The sequence below is a fragment of the Diabrotica undecimpunctata genome, chromosome 9 (genome assembly GCF_040954645.1).
Source record: "Diabrotica undecimpunctata isolate CICGRU chromosome 9, icDiaUnde3, whole genome shotgun sequence".
Lineage (NCBI taxonomy): Eukaryota > Metazoa > Arthropoda > Insecta > Coleoptera > Chrysomelidae > Diabrotica > Diabrotica undecimpunctata.
This window is the reverse complement of record NC_092811.1, coordinates 118,472,931-118,495,055: the sequence shown is the minus strand read 5'-3', so window position 1 is coordinate 118,495,055 and position 22,125 is coordinate 118,472,931. Positions and strand designations below refer to the sequence as shown.

The 22,125-nt window shown below is 33.4% G+C and overlaps 1 protein-coding gene across 1 annotated transcript in view; it reads right to left on the bottom strand.

Annotated features, from left to right (window-relative positions):
• Positions 1–22,125, bottom strand: part of LOC140449927 (transmembrane protein 145) — a 52,233-nt gene that overhangs the window by 28,795 nt on the left and 1,313 nt on the right. The gene's annotated exons all lie outside the window — the stretch shown is intronic.

The following is a 22,125-nucleotide window of genomic DNA, read 5'->3' as shown; positions in this document are numbered from 1 at the left end:
TGATAGTACAGTTTTTAAGACACAAGTATACAAAGATACAGGCTGTTCAAAGCACAAAATCCCGAAAAACTTCGAATAATTTGAAACATAAAGGCAAATCAGCATGCCTTAAGGGTTCGCGCCAGAATTACACGCCGCAATGGTGGAGAACGTGACCAGCTAGAAAAACGCTCCGTGATAGACCCATTGTTCAGTGAAGAGTAATAGCCCAGTCTGGTTAAAAAAAAAGGTGGAAAAATGTTTCGCAGATATCTGAAGCTTTTAAGACATAGGTGGGGGATACTAGATGATGAATAGATGAAAAGATACTCCTAGTTTTACCTTGCGTTTTTTTTAAGCAATAATTTATGGTCACAATTTGATTTTTTGTCCATAAATTTTTTCCCTTATATTTTAAATAAACAATATTTATGTCATTTTTTTACGTCAAGAATATCTTTATTTTCCCGTTTTTTTAATTAAAATTGATAAATAATTTACAGAGATATTTGCAAAAAAGCAGTTTTTTTGTACTAATTTATAGATTTTATTAATTTTTCTATTAACAAAATAAAATGGCATTAATACATTTAAACATCAAGGAATTACCATCTTTTAGATTTGTGCGAAATTTCCCCCCGATCAGTCAATTATTTTATATGTTATTTAATTTGTTTATCCCTGAGGCTAATTATTTAAACTATTGAGCTTGCCCTATGCATGATGCTAGACACATTCAGCAAATTTCATAGGATTCATTGAGACTTAGACTATCTCAGAAGTTAAATGCATATTGAGTTTTCATCGAAATGATTTACAAAATAAACGTTTGAAAAAGGGGTATGTTTTTACTTATAAACAATTGTAATAACTTCTATATTTTTCAAGCTACAGACTTGTACGTACAACCATTGGATAGCTGGTAAAAAAGCTCACATTAAAAAATAAAAAACCTTCTATGACCAATAGGAACGAAGTTAGTGACTATTTTTAAAAAAATCTCCATTGTTTATAAACATTAAGAAGTAAAATTTGCACAAATTTTGAATGAAAATCTAAACTTTATATTGAAACTTATAGCTATAAAATTTATCTAATTTTTTGAAATGACGGTACTTTCGAAAGATCAGCATAGGAAATTGGAGAGGATATCTGTTTCAGCTCCGTTTTTTTTTCGGCATCGGAACTTCAAATTGCAACACGTAGGAAAAATTTACATTATCTCGGCTTCCTTTGCAGCTGCAAGCCTCTTTTTTTATTCTGGGGTAGCTCGTCGAAATATGAATAACTACATAGTTTTCACTGGCCGGAAAATATGGGAAATCTCGGAAAAATTTAGTCCATTTGAAATTCACCCTAAATACTTACTTTTTTTAATTTGCTCGAATAGTCTGTCGCAGTATTAATAATGTTGACATAATTTTCACCCCCCATAAATCTCGGAAAATCCCGGAAAATCAACATATGTTTTTTCATTTTATATCAATGATGTAATAATACTTATATATTTTATAAATTAAATTTCAGGTAATTTTTTACACATTATATTATTATATTCCTTATATTAATTATAATTGTTTGTATTTTTATAATTAACAATATTGATTTTTATTCTATTTTTCTTACAAATATGATATACAATATTAATCTAATCTGCCTTACTGCTTTGATAAAATAAGTCGATTTTTTCATCACTTGCCTTATTAAATTTTGCAATGTTTATTGAACTTTACTTTTTTTATTTTCTTTACATACATTGGTTTAAAAGTTAAAATTTGGTTCATTTATTCGACTTCACTGTCAGGTCTGAACCTTTTTGTTGCAGGTTGTTTGTCTTCACTTATTAAGTCAGTCTTTCCATACATTAACATATTAATGGGCGATCTTAATGCCAAGGTGGGTCAAGGTAAGGTAGGAGAACAAGTAGGAAAATATGGGCTTGGAAACAGAAATGACAGAGGAGATCGATTGATTCAATTTTGCCAAAGTGAAGACTTCGTAATAACAAATACTTTTATCAAATTACCTCCTCGACGGTTATATACATGGACATCTCCACAACATAGCAAAGAAAAAATAGTGAGAAATCAAATAGACTACATTATGATAGCAAGGAGGTATCATAATGCTGTTAAATGTACGAAGACGTACCCAGGAGCTGATATAGGCTCAGATCATAACCCGGTAGTTACTGTGATAGAGGCGAGACTAAAAAATATTAAAAGACCACACAGAAAGGCACTAGATTTAAATAAACTTAGAAACAAAAATATACGACAAGAAACAGGAGAAGAAATAAATGAAAACCTCCGTTCCGTGCAGCAACAAATTAACCATACAAACAACGTTAACCAAAAATTAAAGTACATAAATACAGCTATACAAACAGCAGTAAAGAAACATCTTACAAAAACAACAACAAAGAATAAGGGGTGGATGACACAAGATATACTAGACTTAATGGAACAAAGAAGAAAGATGAAGAATTACCCAGACAAATATAAAGAAATAAATAAACACATAAAAAAGAGAATAAAAGAAGCCAAAGAGGAGTGGATTAAAGAACAATGTGAAGAAATGGAAACCTATGAGAAAAAGTACGATGCGTTCAATATGCACAAAAAAGTAAAAGAGGTAACAGGAAGCATAAAGAACTGCCAAATAGGTAAACTTAAAGACAAAGATGGAAATATTATTGTAGATCTAGAGAATAAAATAAAAAGATGGAGAGAATACCTGAATGAATCATTTGAAGACGATAGAAACAACTTAACTCAGATAATCAATGCAACTGGGCCAGACATATTGAAAGAAGAAGTAGAATATGCAATAAGAAACGCTAAAAATGGAAAAGCACATGGACCTGATGAAATTCCTACAGAACTGTTGAAGCTTTTGAATGATAAATTCGTAACCATAATATTAAATTTTGTAGCGAGGAGCTAAAACAGTTTCCCCTCCACTTTCCTATGTCGATCTTTCGAAAGTAACTTCGTTTTGAAAGGTTTTAAGTTTCGAAAAATTGGATGAATTTTATAGCTATAAAATTCAATATAAAGTTTAAATTTTCATTCAAAATTTGTGCAAATTTAACTTCTTAATGTTTATAAACAATGGAGATATAATTAACAAAAAAATTGTCGCTAACTTCGTTCCTATTGTTCATAGAAGGTTTATTTTTTTTGTTTTTTTTACCAGATATCTAATGGTTGTACGTACAAGTCTGTAGCTTGAAAAATATAGAAGTTATTACAATTGTTTATAAGTAAAAAACATACCCCTTTTTCAAACGTTTATTTTGTAAATCATTTCGATGAAAACTCAATATGCATTTAACTTCTGGAGATAGTCTAAGTCTCAAAGAATCCTATGAACTTTGTTAAATGTGTCTAGCATCATTCATATGGCAAGTTCAATGGTTTAAATAATTAGTCCCAGGGATAAACAAATTGAATAACTTTTAAACTATTTTACCGATCGGGGGGAAATTTCGCACAAATTTAAAGGACGGTAATTCCTCAATGTTGAAATGTATTAATAACATTTTATTTTGTTAATAACAAAATTAATTAAATTTATAAATTAGTGCAAAAAAACTGCTTTTTTGCAAATATCTCCGTAAATTATTTATCAATTTTAATTGCAAAAACGGGAAAATAAAGATATTCGTGATATAAAAAAATGGTATAACTATTGTTTATTTAAATTATAAGGGAAAAAACTTATAGATAAAAAATCAAATTCTGACCAAATTATTGTTGCAAAAAAACGATCTTTTTATCTATTCGTCATTTAGTAACCCCCACCTATGTCTTAAAAGCTTCAGATATCTGCGAAACATTTTGCCGTGAAATCGATGATTTTTGTATAACCAGACTGTTAACAAGGTCCCTTAACTAGACTAGCTAACAAGACCCTTAACAAGGTTCCTTGATAACATCGATGAAGTCGTGAAAAATATGGGAATAAGTGCTTGGCGGAGGAAGGCAATGGATAGAAACGACTGGACAGAAATTCTTCAGGAGGCTAGGACCCAAGCAGGGTTGTCAAGCCAGAATAATGGTGATGCTTATATTTATTTTCCATAATTGAGCTTCTTCTGCGCTATTAAAATGTTATCTGTTATTCTCCACTATATACTAGTTTTGCTATTTTGGGCAAATGGGCACAACCGTTTGAAATAATGAACGTCCGAAGCGTATTAACTGAATTATGAAGCAATATTGTCCACATTCCATTTTCATTTTATATCAATGTTGTGGTTTTAATTAACGAACTTTAATTATTTATTAATGCTAGCATCTTTTAAATCAGTATCTGTTGAGAAGTTATAAACCACAAGTAATTTGCATTGTACGTAGTGTTGAAAACCTTATATTTGTACTATATAAAAATGTTATAGTGTCTCAGTACAGTTTATATGTAAATGTTTAAAAGTGATTCAATAGAAAACCTGTCTGGTGAGATTATAAATATTTTTTTAAATTCCTTTCTATTTCAAACTAAATAACCGGACATAAAACAATTTCAACTGGACTTGAAATAGTGATTATGATCTTATTATAATAAATATTCGATAAAAAATGAAGTCATAAACAAAATTATAATTATTCATAAACAAAATTTATTAAGTTATAATGAAAACGTCTGTCTTATCAAATAGACAGGTGTTTTGTAATGAAAAATTGGTTTTCACTTTTAAAGGCCATGTTAATGAAATTATTTCATCTTAGAGATTATTCTGCAATTGCGACAGAAATTATTAAATGCCATTTGGAAATTTTCTATCTGTATTCCGCTAACTGATAATATTATAATTTCTAGCGGTTATAATGAGTTATTAAACAAAAAACGAAGATTTTAACTTAAGTTAACTTGGTTGATTAATTTTGACAGTTACAATATTTAATTTCCAATAAAGAAACAACAGTATTTAAGACATCTAAACACTATATCGAATAATTTAGCATCTTTCCTCATTCTGAAATCTGGTTTAAATAGACGCATATTGTAACAAAATTCTTGGCTTTAATAATATTCTGGTCATTTCGTCAATAAGTTAAGTTTCTGAATATGTCTTTTTAGTGTAATACCACTGCCGGTATTCTCTTCTTTGATGACATAAAGCACCCCCTTTTAGTACTAGGTGCCGTAGGTGCACTAGAAACAATATTGATAGTTAAAATCCCCATAACTAGGACGAATTCCACCAGAACATTCATTGTAAATTCCGAAAGAGATTTGCAACTTTATAGGAATTATTTGAAATTGAGACCACTGCATATCAAACATAAACGGCTGTTTATTTATTTTTTCATGTTTAACCCAAATAGTAGGATTACATTATGTGGGAAAAGCCCCTAACAAAATCACAAGTATTATCTTAAATTGGAAAATCCAGCTGAATTCACAGGTCCTCAACTGTAGCAGAATGCTACCTTGAAGACTCAATAAAAACCAAAATTGATATAGCAAACCAATCCGCGTAGGATGTTGCAAAAACAGTATACAGGAAACTACCAAATTTTGTTAGTAACACTACAAAAAAAATATAACAATTCCCAGCATTTCAGACACATTTTTCCTTCAGATATTTAACGCTCACAATTGTACATTTAATATAAATATTCAAAACTAATGTATTTATTCAGTTTATGCAGTTGTATACAGTATCTAGTTTTAGTATATATCAGTGACGGATACACGGGGGAATAGGGAAATCCCCTCCAAGAATGTCCAAAATTAAAGAAAAACTATTATTTATGTCTTTTGTGTAGTTTGAGTTTCTTTTTACTACAAAGGTATAAACTTATTAAATACTACGCTAAAACTTACAACTAAAATTTTACAAGTGCTAATAAATCAGAGGATAAGTTTAGCAGATGAACAACAGGGTTTTCGTAGTGGAAGATCGTGTACAGATGCAATATTCGTTATAAAGCAAATTAATAAAAAATCATTAGAGTATAATAGACCAGCATTTCTATGTCCGATTGATCTTTTTTTCGTCTTTATAGAGGGGGGGGGGTCTAGAACCTTCAAAAGACATCTCAGTCCAGGACGCCGCCTGACTGATCTTGGTGCAGGATTTGTTCTTCGTACTTTCGGCGATAGTTCCCGAGGTAATTTAAAATATTCTCTCGTCGCCGAGTGTACGCCGAACGCCTACCTGCTACACTAAACCCTCCTCTGTCATCCAGCGATCCGGAAGCGGAATGGCCGGCATCACTTCCGAAGCACTACCTCATTCATTCATTCATTCTCCATTCATCCACATCCAAACTCCATTCATCAGCAAGGAGACTCCCTGTCTCATTCCAGGTAGCGCGTAGAAGATCCTCATCGCTCCTATGGTCTGTTTTTTAACCAGGAGGAGTAATTCAAATTTTCCGCGCTGTAATGCTTGTTTGTAATTGGTCCAACCGCAGGCAAGTTTACTCCACTAAATTATGACATGTTGACACTAATGACATTTGTGAAATTTTAAAATTCAATATTTAAGTATATCGACGATTTTTTTGTATTTTCTGCGTTATTCCTTACATTTTTAGATATTTCGTTTGTATTTATATAAAAAACAGTTCTTTTCAGAACTATTTCGCGACATATTAGTGTTATTAAGATAACAATGTGGATTCGATGCCAAGTACTAGTGGTAATTATTCCTCTACACCTAAAAAATGTCGGGTAGATTTGGGTCATATATCTTCAAATGAGAAACAAAACATGATTTGCTTATACATTATAAACATGTAAAAAATAAACAAATCAAAATTGATAATTCTGGAATGAAAATAACAGCCACGCTAGCAAAAATAAAACAGGCAACAGGTTAGTTTTGCAGAATAGTTATTGTTAAAATCAAGATTTACTAAAGTAATGCTAATTTTATTAGCACATTACTTTAGCTTGTATTGGAATATAAGCAGACTTCAACAGTAGTATTGTAAAATTCCATTGGATTTTAGATACCATTTTATCACGAATATATCGCTTTCGTATACGTTCTTTTTACGATTTTCTTCTTTAATGTGATAAATAAACTCTAAAAATTCTTCAACTTTTTCATAACAGTCCAACATTTTTTTATTGTAATTAGAAATACTAAATAATATATATTGGAAGTGAATTCGAAAAATTATTATTCAAACCCAAAAAAGAAGATGTATTTGGTGACTTTTCTAGTAACTTTCTTGGGTGTGAATCTGTCTTTTTAGTTTACTCCTCCTGGTTAAAAAACAGAGTATAGTACGGCATCACTCCCAGACGGGCATTTCCTCCTTCCCCACAGTCTGACTCACGCATTCTAACTCATACAGTCTGACTCACTTTTCTAGCTTCAACTTCCATCATCTTTCCCTCTGACCTTTGCCGTTGGTCCAGTTATCTTTCTTCCTCTTCTTTTTTCTTGATCACTGCACAGATATAGTTGTGTATGCTAGTCCAACCTGCTTTATTTTCAATTATTCTCTCAATCATTTCTCTCACTGTAAGAAAATTCACACCTGTCTCTCTTTCCATTCTGTTCTATTCTACTATCCATCTGTTGCAATCTAACATCGTATGTGTCAGTGTCCGAGTGTCCACAGTATAGGCATTCATCTGTGTCAGCCTTTCCGATCCTATAGAGGTAGGCCCTAAAACACCCGTGTCCTGTGAGCACCTGCGTCAGGAAATAATCCAGTCGCCTGTGGCCACAGTCAACCCAATCTCTTATGTTCGGGATCAGTATTTTCGTCCACTGTGCCACATCCTCCGTGTTGTTCCATTATTCTTGCCATCTTTCAATTGACCTTTCCCTTTTCTGTCTTCTCTCGGCCATAGTAAGGTTTGGACCTTTTCTCTCATAGAGCTCTTTTCTTTCCACTGCCAAAACATGCAACGGAACTCATCCAGTGAAGGTTCACAAGGCTGCCGCAGACACAGTCCTGTAGGCGCATGCCACTCGCAACAGACTTGTTCTGTCCACTCGTGTCATGAGCCTCCTATAGGCCGTTATCTCTACCGCTCCGCTCCAGACCGGTGCCGCGTAGAGGACGATCGTCTGTACAACACCGTGCAAGACCCTCCTCCTTTCGGATTTGAGTCCCCCAATGTTGGACATCACCTTCCCCAACGCAGCCGCACTATTTACAGCCTTCCGGGCCACCTCCTTTGGTGCAATTCTGGTGACATTCTGATGCAATGTCACTCCTAGGTACTTTACGTGTTTCTTGGGTGTTGGGCATGCTCCCGCACATTGTAATGTAACACTTTGCCTGTTCCTTTTCCCCTGTAGTGTCTGATTGACCTAAAGAATGCTTTTGACAGAGTAAGACTCAAAGATGTAATCCATCTTCTGCATAATAGAGAAGTTCCCCTAAATATTATAAAAACTATCGAAAACATCTACCAAAACAACAAAATGGAAGTCAGAATAGATGGACAACTTACAGAACCTATAGAAATAGGCAGCAAAATAAGACATTCCGGTGGAATTGAGTCCGATGGGACTCTTTGAGCCCCATGCTCTTCAATTTAATCATGGATGAAATCATCAAAAGCGTTAACAAAGGAAGAGGATACAGAATGGAAAACAAAGAAATAAAAATACTCTGTTACGCAGACGACGCAATATTGACAGCCCAAGATGAAGATAGTCTGCAAAGACTGGTCCACAGATTTAACATAAGACCAAAAAAATTTAATATGACAATCTCATCTCAGAAAACTAAAATAATGGTAGTCAGCAAAGATCCAATCGGATGTAAAATAGAAAGTGATGGCATCAGTATTGAACAAGTAATGGAAATAAAATACCTGGGAATTACACTGTGCAGCTATGGAGACCTGGACAAAGAAGTGAGAGATCATGTACAAAAAGCAAATAGACTGGAAGGATGCCTTAATAACACTATATGGCGAAACAGACACATTAACACTGAGATGTAGTCAAGAATTTATAAAGCCAGTGTAAGACCAATAATGACGTATGCCTCAGAAACAAGACCCGACACAGCCACATCGCAAAGGTTACTGGAAACGGCAGAGATGAGAGTGAGAGTACTGAGAAGAGTTACAGGAAATACGCTGAGAGATCGAAAGAGAAGTGAAGACATTAGAAGAAAATATAACGTACAGTGTATAAATGAATGGGCACAAAATAGAAAAAAAAAATGGAACAACCACATAAGCAGAATGGAGCAGACTCGTGTCGTTAAAATAGCAAGAGATAAGTCACCAATCGGCAGAAGAAGTATCGGACGACCGCGCAAAAGATGGAGTGACAACCCTCCATAAAGGTATTAATCCGCCAATGAACAAGATGAATTGCTTTTAAAGAGGAAGAAGAAGAAGAATTATTTGTTATATAAAGATTTTAGATTATTTACATATATAAGATCAAATAAGCTATCAAACTAATTTTGACAAATTAAAACAAGTTAATTAAGTGAGTCTTCTTCTTGTTCAAGTGCCCTGTCCGTTGCGAACGTTGGCTATTAACATGGCAATTCTGATCTTATTTGCGGCGCTTCTGAATAGTTCGACCGATGTGAGCCCGAACCACTTCCTCAGATTTTGGAGCCACGAGTGTCTTCTCCTGCCTGGCCCTCGCTTACTGTCTATTTTTCCCTGGACAATCAATTGCAGTAGACGGTACTTATCGTGTCTCAATATGTGGCCTAGATATTCAAGCTTTCTTTGTTTAATTGTATTCACGATTTCTTTCTCCTTTCCGATTCTTTGGATTACCTCTATGTTGGTGACATGTTCGGTCCAGGATATACGAAGAATGCGTCGGTACACCCACATTTCGAATGCTTCTAGTTTTCTCGTGAGCGTCTCCGTCAGCGTCCAGGCCTCCACACCATACAGTAAGATCGGAAAAATGTAGCATTTAACTAGTCGTAGTTTTAGGGGAAGAGACAAATCCCTGCTTATGAGGAGCTTTTTCATATTGCTAAATGCTGCTCTAGCTCGTTCTATTCTCGCCTTAATTTCTGTGGCCTGTTCCCATTTTGCATTTACGTTGGTGCCAAGGTACACATAAGATTCTACATGGTCAATTAGTATGTTACTTATCCGTAACTGTCGAGCAGGCTGTTGCTTCCTGCTTATCAGCATCCACTTTGTCTTCTTGAAGTTGAGGTTCAGGCCGTATTCCTCACTAACTAAATAAACTCTTTCTATTAAGTGAGTCTAGGGAAATTTTTAAAGGAGCTATAAAAAACAATCTATAAAAAAGTTAATTTTTTTAGTCTATATTTAAGAAAAAAAAAATTTGTTCATTTTTAATTGGCAATTTAATGTATAAATAACAATAGAAGATAAGATAATCGAGAATTGCTTATATAACTATTGAAAAACAAAAGTTTAATTTTTTTATAGGTTTTTAGGTAAACATTTTTTAAACAATTTGAAAAATTTACTTTTATACAGAAAAAGGGTTTTAAAGAGTTTTTCGATTTTCTATAAACAGATTTTTAATTCCAGTTCTTTTTAGATCATTTTTTGCAAATTTTCATTTTGCACAATGCAAAAACCTTTTCACTAATTGCAATTTCAAAGTGAACAATTTTAGTTTTATTTATGTTGGACATATAATACTTTTCGAGATATTCATGATATATGGTTAAACAATAAAGTCTGTTAACATTGATTAATTATTCTAAAAAGTTTCCTGATTTTCTCACAATATTTTTAGCTGGGAAGTCTCTTTTTTTGCATTGCTGGTTTTATTTGTTCACTGTAATCTAGGCATCATTTTTTCCTCCTTCTATTTGGTTTACATTTTCAGGTTCTTAGCAGTATTTCTGTCCCATTCATCCTTTGCATATATCCATAGCAGAGTAATTTTTGTTTTTTCTATTTCGTCATTTAGTGTCTCCTTCACATTCATTAGTTCTCTAATTCATTCATTTCTCAGTTTGTCTATTAGTGCTAATCTGGAAATTCTTCTCCAGAACATCATTTCCATCGGATTTATTCTCTTTTCCGTTATTTTATTTGTTACCCACATCTCTGAGCCATACAGAGAGCAGCTTTCCACTATTGTCTTAAATATTTAATGTTTAGTTTTGCTTGTAATATTATTGCTTTATCTAATCAAGTATAATTGTTGTGTTATTGTCTTTCCTTTCTTTTATTATATCCGTTTTCTACAATTCTGTATTTGTTAAAGTTACTTCCCAAAAATTTATATTAATTTGTTTGCTTTATTGAGTTGTTATTTATCTCCAAATCTTCTGTGGTGTTTATAATTACTAGACTTGGCAAATATGCCAAATGCATATATTGCATATTTTGTATATTTTATGCAAATATCTGGGGTTTTGCATATTTATACAAAAAATTGCATAAAAATCATAAATGTCAATTTATTTCAAATTGTGGATTTTGGTATTTCAAATGGTATGACTAAGTAAGTGGAAATTCCAATGTTTATTTTATTTCAATATTTTGGTTTTCAATATTACTGATAGTACCTACTACCTGATACTACCTAATATTCTTGGTATTGTTGTAGCAGGTAACCGATTATAATCCCGTAATAAAAGGGTGTTTAAAAAGTTTATTGCGTGGGGTATGAATAGAATTGTCCTTTTGCAAATCATTTTATTCTCAAAAGTGAAAACTTAAGTATTGTCAGTCAAGCTTGTTTAATTTTTTTACTATTTTTATTTTAAAATGCCGAAAATAACTGGTGTCTCTACTTGAATTAAACCTTACAAAGAGCTATCTATGGATATGGACAAAGTTTATTGTTCAGTTCATGGCAAAATTTAAGTATTAAATATTTAATAAAGAACATCCCAGAGGTACTTTTCAGTGCGTCATTAATTATGACGTCATATAATGAATTAGGTGTGTCGAGAATTATTTCATGTAATTATTGAAGAATCTGACAGATGCTAGGATCGTACTTAGCCACAGGTGAAAAGCTTGTGGAATTACTAGTATTTTTATTGCATCTGAGTAGATTTGATTATTATAAAATATGTTAAGATATATTTTTTTTGTAATGGGGGTAATCCCGTATATTAATAAAAATAAAAAGTAAACAATATTGTTTATTAAATTTATAAATATGGAAACATTTAAAATTGACGACAAAATGATTCATTTATTGAATTTTTGTATCTTCTTCTCAAGGGGCTGTCTGCGCGTCGAAAGTTGGCAATCATCACAGCGATTTTTAATTTTAAGACCGCGGCTCTAAATAATTCGTTATTACATGAGTTACGTTTCTTTCCTATGGATTTTTTTCTCCGGATTTTCCTTGAATAATGACCTGGAGTATTAGATATTTATTTCCTCTCATCACATGACCTATATATCCCACTTTTCTCCTCTTAATTGTTAGTACTTCTCTTTCCTTATGCATACGTCACATTACCTCAACGTTGGTTATTCCATCTACCCATAAGATCTCTAGTACTCTTCGGTACATCCGCATCTCGAATGCCTTCAGTCTCCTCACGTCAATTTTCTTCAGTGTCCACGCTTCCATCCCGTATTATAATACGGATAGCATATAGCACCTCAGCAGTCGTATTTTTAACTTAAGGTTTAAGTTTCTACAGTAGAGAAGCCTCTGTATTCTTGTAAATGCACTTCTGGCCTGTTCGATTCTGATTCGTATTTCTTGAGAGCTGTCATTGTTTTCATTAATAGTTGTATATAGGTATTTGAATTCTCTTACTATTTCAATAGGCTGATTCTGTACATATATTTCACGAATGTCCTGAGTTGTCTTTGTTATTATCATATATTTCTTGCTCTGTTGAGTGATGGTCCATATTTTTCTTCGCTTACTGCGGTCACCTAATTAAGGAGTATCTGTAGGTCTTCATGTAATTCAGCTAAAAGAACTGTATCATTAGCGTATCTCAGGGTCTCATTTATGATCATGTCATTAATTCTAATGCCTACATTTCGTTAATCCATTGCCTTACTTAATATGTCTTCTGACTATATATTATATAATACTATATATAATACTATATATATATATATATATATATATATATATATATATATATATATATATATATATAAAATAATAATAATAATAATAATAATAATGCATATATTATATACAATTTTTGAAGCATATAATGGCAGAGTGGAAGACTAAAATTCACCTTCAAATACCGGGTGAAATTAATATCGAAACTGAAGATATCCCTATTAACCGGGGGCTTTTCCAGGGGGACTCGTTAAGTCCACTTTGGTTTTGCCTAGCAATGAACCCACTATCTCAGCTGCTGAACTCTACTGACTCAGGTTTTAGCATCAAAAATAACAACACTGTTGTAGCGAAGCTTAATCATCTGTTGTATATGGATGATTTAAAATTAATGGCTTCCACTCGAAACCACCTAGATGAGATGCTAAAAACTGTAGAAAATTTCTCAAATGATATCAGTATGAATTTTGGACTAGACAAGTGCCGTATACTAAACATAGTCAGAGGAAAGGTTCAGCCCGGAGGTTTCGATATGCAAGATGGCCAAAACATCGAGGCAATGGGTGAAAATGATATGTACAAATATCTCGGAGTAAAACAAGCGCGGAAAATTGACCATAAACAAATGAAAACCGAACTAACTTCGGAGTTCGTGCGAAGAGTAAGACAACTAAATCGGTCATATCTTAACAGTAAAAATTGGTTTAAGGCATTAAATACCTACGCCTGTTCCGCGCTGAGCTACTCATTTGGTATTATAAAGTGGTCAAAAACGGATATAGAGGGTCTTCAGCGGAAAGTAAGAACACTTCTCACAAAGGCGCAAAAACATCATCCACGTAGTGCAGTAGAGAGAACAACATTACCGCGGTATCAAGGGGGAAGAGGACTTATGGATATAGGTGAGCAATTGGATAAACAAATTGCTAATTTAAGAACTTATTTTCAGGTACAGGCTGAGACATCTACTTTACATCGAGCAATCTGCGCAGTAGATGATACGACGCCGCTTAAACTGAGGGAACAAGAAATGCGCATAAACCACCTGACTAAGCAAGACAAAATGCGCGCCTGGATGAGTAAACCTCTGCATGGGCGACATCTTAATGAGATCAGCCAAGAATATGTCGACAATACAGCGTCGAACTATTGGTTGACATCAGGAAAGATGTTTCCCGAGACTGAGGGTTTCCTACTTGCCATTCAGGATCAGGTTATTCCAACTAAAAATTACCTGAAATATATTGTTAAAGATCCTCAAGTCCAAAATGACAAATGCCGATATGGATGCCAAGCCCAAGAAACTATCCAACATCTTACCGGTGGCTGCCAGGCATTTGTCGGTACTGATTATAAAGACCGTCATGACTCAGTAGGAAAGATTATCCACCAAGAACTAGCTGACAAACTGGGACTTCTCCAAACCGACCATCTTCCTTATTATCAATACGTCCCTGATAGAATGCTTGAAAATGACAACTACAAGCTATACTGGGACCGCACTGTGCTTACAGACCAACCAGTGGCCCATAATAGACCCGATCTCATACTAGTTAATAAAATTACTAAGCAAACAACACTTATTGATGTGGCGATACCCAACACCAATAATTTACGTGTTAAATACAACGAAAAGATCGCCAAGTACAGAGATCTAGAAATACAAATCAGGAGACAATGGAGAATGGAAAGTACCCAGACGATACCTATTATTCTTTCTACCACTGGAGTCATCCCGAAGAGCCTCCTAGAAAACATAAAAAAGCTGGGTCTAAATGAACATATATATAAGATTATGCAGAAAGCTGTGTTACTTTCGACGTCCAGATGCGTACGAAAATTTTTGGGAGATACACCGACATACCAAGTCACCTAGGACTCGATAACATGGAAAGAGTCCCACCAGAGCTCAATCCTTTTGATACCGTAGGTATCTGGGATGAGTGAATTTTCCCCTTAGAGGGAGTGTGAGCCGTATGGCTAAATCTGGATAATAATACTATAATAATACTGGTGAATGTATACACCCTTGTCGAACAACTCTTTGTACTTCTATTTCTACTGATGTTATGTCTTCTATTCTCACTACTGCTTTTTGGCCATAGTATAAGTTACATAAAAATAATTGTTTTCAAAAATTTATTAGGTAACTTATAAAAAATTAATTACATAAATAAAATATAATTCTAATCATAAAAACTATTTATTCACTAATGTGTAATAATAATAGTTTATTGAAAACACTGAAAAGTAGAATTTGAATATCAGTGTAATAGAAAATTATAGAAAAATACTGCCAGTGGAGAGTTTCCTTAAAGATATATCCTTAGACGAATTCATGGTGAAATACACTCGCGATCATAAAATCCGGGTCACCTTGAAAATCACCTATATTTCATTTTTAACGAGCTTTATCGTAAATAATAATAACACAAATACAAACTAATGCATGTTTCTGAGAATTGTTGAGGTTTCCTTTGTAACAAAGAATTCCAATAGTGCCGATTTCGCGGTAAAGTGCACACTTCCCAAAATGAACGCTACCTGTAACTCCGCTTGTTTTAAATGTCTCGTTTGTATTTCGACTTTCTGTTCAAATGCAACGGACAAACGTTTATTATTGCCACCATTAGTGTTTATTAGTGCTATTATTAGTGTTTATTTTTTGACAAAAATGCCTTTGACTGTTGTTGAAACGGCACAAATTGTTGCACTTGTGGAAGACGGTCACACTCAACGGCAAGTCGCAAGAACTGTTGGCGTAAGCCTTTCTACGGTTTAACGAGTGCTTCAACGCTTTAAGAAGGCAAGTTTGCTAACCAGGCGACCTGGCTCTGAACGAAGAAGAACGCCCAAGGCACTAGATGACCGTTTCCTTGTGTTTCAGGCTTTACGAAACCGGACCTCAACTGCGGTTATGCATCAAAATCGTCTAGAGGAAATACGAAATCGCAATTTTAGTGTTGCAACAGTTAGGAGAAGACTTCGTTCTTCTTGACTATCTTCTCGGGTAATGGCTAGAGGACCGCCACTTCGCCGGGTGCCTCGAGTTGCACGACTAGCTTTTTCTCGACAATACGCGCATTGGAGAATTAACGATTGTAGCAAAGTGTTATTCTCAGATGAATCCCGTTTCTGCCTAACTGGATCCGATGGACGTGTAAGAGTTCGGAGGAGAACCGGTGAACGATTTTCACAAGCTTGCATTGCTCCAAGAATGCCATTTGGTGGAGGCTCGGTCATGGCTTGGGGAGGTATATCTTCCGACTTCCACACAGAGTTACCCTTCATCGAAAATGGGTCCCTAACTGCACGAAGGTACATTACGGAGATTCCGGAAGAACATGTTATGCCCAACATGGCAGGGCTTGGAGAAAACGCTGTTTTTATGCAGGACAACGTGCGACCGCACGTTGCCAGGATCAGTATGTAATACTTGGACGAAGTTGGAATTACCAGCCAGCTAGATCTCCGGACCTGAATCCCATCGAACATCTCTGGGACGATTTGAAAAAACGTATTCAAACCCATACACCTCCTCCTAACAACGGACAGGAGCTTAAGGATCTGTTAGTGAGAGAGTGGAATAACATACCACAACATGTAATCCGGAGAAAAATTGAGAGTATGCCCCGTCGTCTGCAAGAGGTTATTAGAGCAAGGGGAGGCAATACACGATATTGGTCATTGAAATTTCACTGATTTTTTACCACGTTCTGTATTTTCCATTTTTTTTCGTATATCTGTTTTATCAACAATTTGATTTGTTTTCTGTTTTTTTCAATAAAAACAATAAAAAACCATTTTTTTTTCTTTCAAAACAAACATTGATGACAAATAAAAAATACATTAGCCAAAAAAAAGGTTATTACTGCACCAGAGGCAAAAATATTTAAGAAACTTTAAATTTTCAAGATGACCCGGATTTTATGATCGCGAGTGTATTTCGACCATAACCTAGCAAAACATTAATTAGAGAAGAAATTTCTAACGCTTCAGCAACACGAAATAAACAGTAAATAAAACAATTTTATTTTCAGGGTAATAAAATACTTAATTAATAATTAAATACTTCACGAACAGCAAAAATTGGTAATAATGTTTGTCCAGCTTCCTTTTCCAATTGAAAATATCTAAGTAATTTTAATATTAGTACTTGTTCTTTTTCCGTATATCTTCCCATCTTGGCCCTACACAAATACAAATAAACACCCAATACTATGTACAAATACTGACCTGAACGACAGCCGTCACTTGCTGTTCAACACTTGGAAAGAATGGCCAGCATGGACGAAGTTTTACGACAACTGTCCATAATAGGCGTATTTGATTGGCTAGAGAAAGGGCGCATTTAAATATCAATGAATCAAACGTAGGTTAGGAAAGAACCGCTTATGTATGTAAGCTTATTCTAACGTTGCAATATAGTTCTGTTTAATCACGGAACTACCGCTTTTTCCGTCACACCCAACTTAATGCATTAGAAAGAAATCGAAAAACTGTGACGCACTGAAAAGTCCCTCTGGGATGTTCTTTACTTACCTATATTTGATATGTTATTTAAAATATCTTAAAGATATTATAAATTAACGTTAATAAAACAGGAATAATATAAATAAATTTTAATATAATACTAATAAATAAAAAGACAAAACTAAATCTGGAGAAAAATATCAAGCTTGAGTTTCTAAGTCTTGTTGGTCAAGTTCGAAAGAAGTAAATGAACACGATTAATTTAATAAAGACTTGGACCATGCATTAATCTCTTCAAAATATACAGCTTTCAAAATTATCTAATAAAAACTGACTTTTTTAAAAAAATATTGTAAATTGAATATCCCATGTGAAAGGACTCCATGAGAGAGAAACCATGTCAACTCGATCTATTTAATTTCATGCAAGCAAAATAAAATCCTATTTAATTTCATGCAAGCCATTAGAAAAAACCAACTATGCAACAGTATCACATGTTAAAAGAAGAAATATCAAATTTTTTTCTTTCTGCAGGTGTTCTATCTAAAGCCTTTAACTGTCTCAATCACAAAACACTTCTTAATAAACTGGAAAGATATGGTTTTAGAGGCACTGCTCTTAAGTGGTTCAGTTCATACTTGGAAGACAGATACCAGTCTGTATCAATCAATGAGCGCTACTCTAGTAATATCTTTATTAATTGTGGAGTACCTCAAGGCTTTGTCTTGGGTCATATCTTTTTCTTGTTAAATATTAACGGCATAACTAACCTTGACATTAATGGCTGGTTTACTATATTTACAGATGACACCACAATTTTATAGCAAAACAAGGACTCTAAGACTGAGAACAGTCAAAAGAAGAAAAACCAGTTATTTAGGGCATTTGTTACGCAACGAGAAATACTACATCCCTCAGTTGATAATAAAAGGCAAAATAGAAGGAAAGCGAGGAATTGGAAGAAAAAAATTGTCCTGGTTACGTAATATCAGAAACTGGACAGGACTTGGATTTGAGGAACTCTTAAGAACAGCTGAAGATAGACAAACGTTTGCCACCATAACCGCTAACCTCCATTGATGGAGACGGCACTTGAAGAAGAAGAAGGACTCTAAGGTACTGAACAAGATTATTATTAGTGATATGCTAAAAATCTTACGAGTAGTGCAAAGCTAATCGTTTGACATTTAATTTTTCAAAAACCAAATTAATTTCTTTTAAGAATGATCTAAACAACATTACTCTGGGCAATTAAGGCATTTGTTCTGACACCATAAACAAATTTTTAGGTCTCTATATTGATAATAAACTTAAATTTGAGCAACACACTGTATGTTTAAGCAAAAATATATCATTGGGTTGCTTTGTGGTCAAATCAGTTGCTCACCATTTAGATTTCAAGATTGCAAAAAGTGTTTATGTGGCCCTGATTGAATCTAATTTGAGATACGGTATTGCCTTTTGGGGTAGCTGTTTTCTTCATCATTTCAGTAGAAATTTTATGCTACAAAAGAGAGCACTCAGATATTTATGCAGGTCAAGTTTAGTACATCATGCAGGCCTCTGTTCCAGAAAGATGTTATCTTGACACTTCCTTGCATGTAAATCCTTGAATTAGGGTGCTTAATTTAAAAAAAAAAAAACATAAAGAGGATATTCAGACAGTTTCCAGTTATAACACTCGTCTAAATTATGTTAATCCACTTCCAATTCCCTCTTCTACATTAATTAAAAAATCATTTATTTACACTGGTAAGAAAGTGTTTAATCACCTACCACTCGACATAAGATGCTCAAGCAATATTTATGTATTCCAAAGAGCAATTAAGAAGTTTTTATTATTTAAATGTTAATATAGTATAGAGGAATTTTTTGAGGACAGTTGTGCTAATTGATATGTATTTTTTTTAATTATGGAAATTTTATATTTAGTATTTTAATGTATCCTGTGCCTTTTTTGTACTATACCATGTTGTGTTTTATAAATGTAAACTCATTTTTAAAAAGAACAAATTTCTCTCTCTCATTAAATTATTGCTTTTTTTATCTGATTCTACACCATATAAACATGGTCAAGGCAGGACAAAATTTAAAAATATTTTATACTAAGTACCTTAATAGATGTTACTTAGATAGCACATGGAATGGACAGAGTTGTAGAAGAAATTAGAAAAAAATTCCTTTTCTACATTTCCTGATATCAAGGTTACAAAAGTATTCCTCAAATTTCCTATAAGAATTCAACTTTATAAAGAAATGCTTTGAAATATTCCACTAGAACCCATTCTAACATGATGAAGAACATGGTTGGAAGCTGCTTTTTCTATTCAGACTATTTCATAAATTAACAAATATAAGTAATTGATGCTTTAACAGATGAAAGTCCCCAATCTCTGCTAGATACTAAACAAACTTTTAAAAACAATGTTCTTCAGCAGCAACTTTCATTCATTAAATCAAATTTTAGTTTGCTTATGTTTGGTAGAAAGCAATGCCTTAATAAAAGAAAGTAAACCAGCTTGTCAAAATTTTAAAGGTATTGCTTGTCAAATTTAACGTGATACTTGGCCGATTTGAAATTAGGCTCCACCCACGATGCGCATTCGACCACAACACAATTTGTCCTTATTATTTCTTGGCCCTTCGAAGTGCAAGGTACTTGTATAGTCTGCGACAAAGTTTTTTTTATTTTACTTATGTTTAAAGTTACTGTGTTGAAGAAAGATCGTAATACAATAGATTTGACTTTTTAAATAATTATTGTTAAGTATTTGAAATTATAAACATGGATTTTCATTCAAAATTAGAAGGCAAAGTCTTGTCTGGACAAACGAGGGAGGTAATAGCAAATGTAATTATTTTTATGCAGAGAGAAGCGATGCAAAATCCGCATGTTAAAGATTTTAAAAAAGTTCAAGAGTGTGCTTCCTTAGCAACGGGAGTACTTATAGCCACTATAAAACGGATCTCTCGTGAAATGAAAAATATAGAAGAAGGTGCTTCTACATCATTTTCGACGCCTAACAAAAAATGAGATCTGCCCAAAATCCAACTTGGGCGATTTTGACAAAGGTTTACTTCGGCGTATAATAATAAATTATTATGTCACGGAAAAACGAGTTCCTACATTGCGACATATAACAAAAAAAATTAATGAAGACAATATTTATACAGGGTCGCATGAAACTTTGAGAAAAGTGATGAGAGATATGGGATTTCGATGGAAGAAAGCGAAGCATAACAGGAAAATCCTAATGGAAAAACCCAATATACAAGTGCTCCGGAGGAAGTTTCTCAGAAATATTAAACAATATAGGGAAGAAAATCGGCCCATAATTTACATGGATGAAACTTATATTCATTCCTCTCATACCCATGACAGATACTGGGGAGACAACACCACCGAAGGTTTGCACAAGCCAGTATCCAAAGGGCAAAGGCTGATTATTGTTCACGCCGGCGGCCAAATGGGGTTCATAAAAAACGCATGTTTGACATTTAAATCTGGTACGAAGTCTGGAGATAATCATAGCGAAATGAACTATATTAATTATAAAAAATGGATTCATGAAAAACTTATTCCTAATATACCAACCCGTAGTGTATTGAGTATTATTATACTAGCCCAACGGGGCTGGTATTATTCTATTGTAAAGAAATAAACAACATATTAAAATATTTATGACTTACTCAAATGCTAAAATGCCGAAAAACCGAAGAATAAAAGTATACGACTATAATATAAAATATTACCACAACTCTAGTATAAAAATGAAGTAATAAAAGTGGTATGTTCCAGGTATAAGATTTACTACTGTTCTTTTATTCTTATACAGTTTACTGTAACGCAAATGTAAAGCTTTCATCTCTGCCAATATTCCTCTTATAAAATTATAGAACAAGACATTTATAGAAGCATTTGAAAAAACTGCCGCTTCAACATGACTGAATGGTCAATAGTAATGAGTCAAATAAAATATAATTATTAGAAGAATTTTTTACCAAGTAACAAAAACAAAATATTTTGTATTTTGAGAAAAATTTCCGAAGGAAAAATTGAAACGTCAAAATAACATACAATATAGACATATCATAGAAGTTCCATTAATAAATAAGGCCACTCTCTGTAAACTTGTAGTATGGAGTGTACCAACGAGGCGAAGAGACAGAGCGCATTATGTATCTCTTTTCCTCCGGATGCGTTCTCACTTAATTTTCTACGCAAGTGGACAAATTTGTCAAGTATCTCCTTAAATTTGACAAGCTGTACCACTGGAAAAGATATTTTTCAAGAATTTTTTTTAGAACCAAATATTTTTATGAATTTAAAATATGTTCTCATTACATACAATTTATGTGGAAAGAAGTTTCTCAAGTTACCAATATATATGTACACAGATAGAAGCCATAAGTTTTTATTGGAAAATTTTGAAAAACAATTAGTCATTTTTTTGTTCCATAATTCTAAGGAATAGTATTTTACTTTTTTACTACTTTCATTACAATTAATTACTTAGTACATTACAATTACCTACTTAGTTTTTAATTATATTATTTTCTAATTATTAAAATAAACATTAATTAATATCCCATTATTAAATATATGTTTCCATTGACATTATGCATATTTTCTTAAAAAATGCATATTAAATTAGTGCATATTTATGCGCATATTTTTCACTTTTTTGCATATTTGCCTAAGTCTAATAATGACCATGTATTGC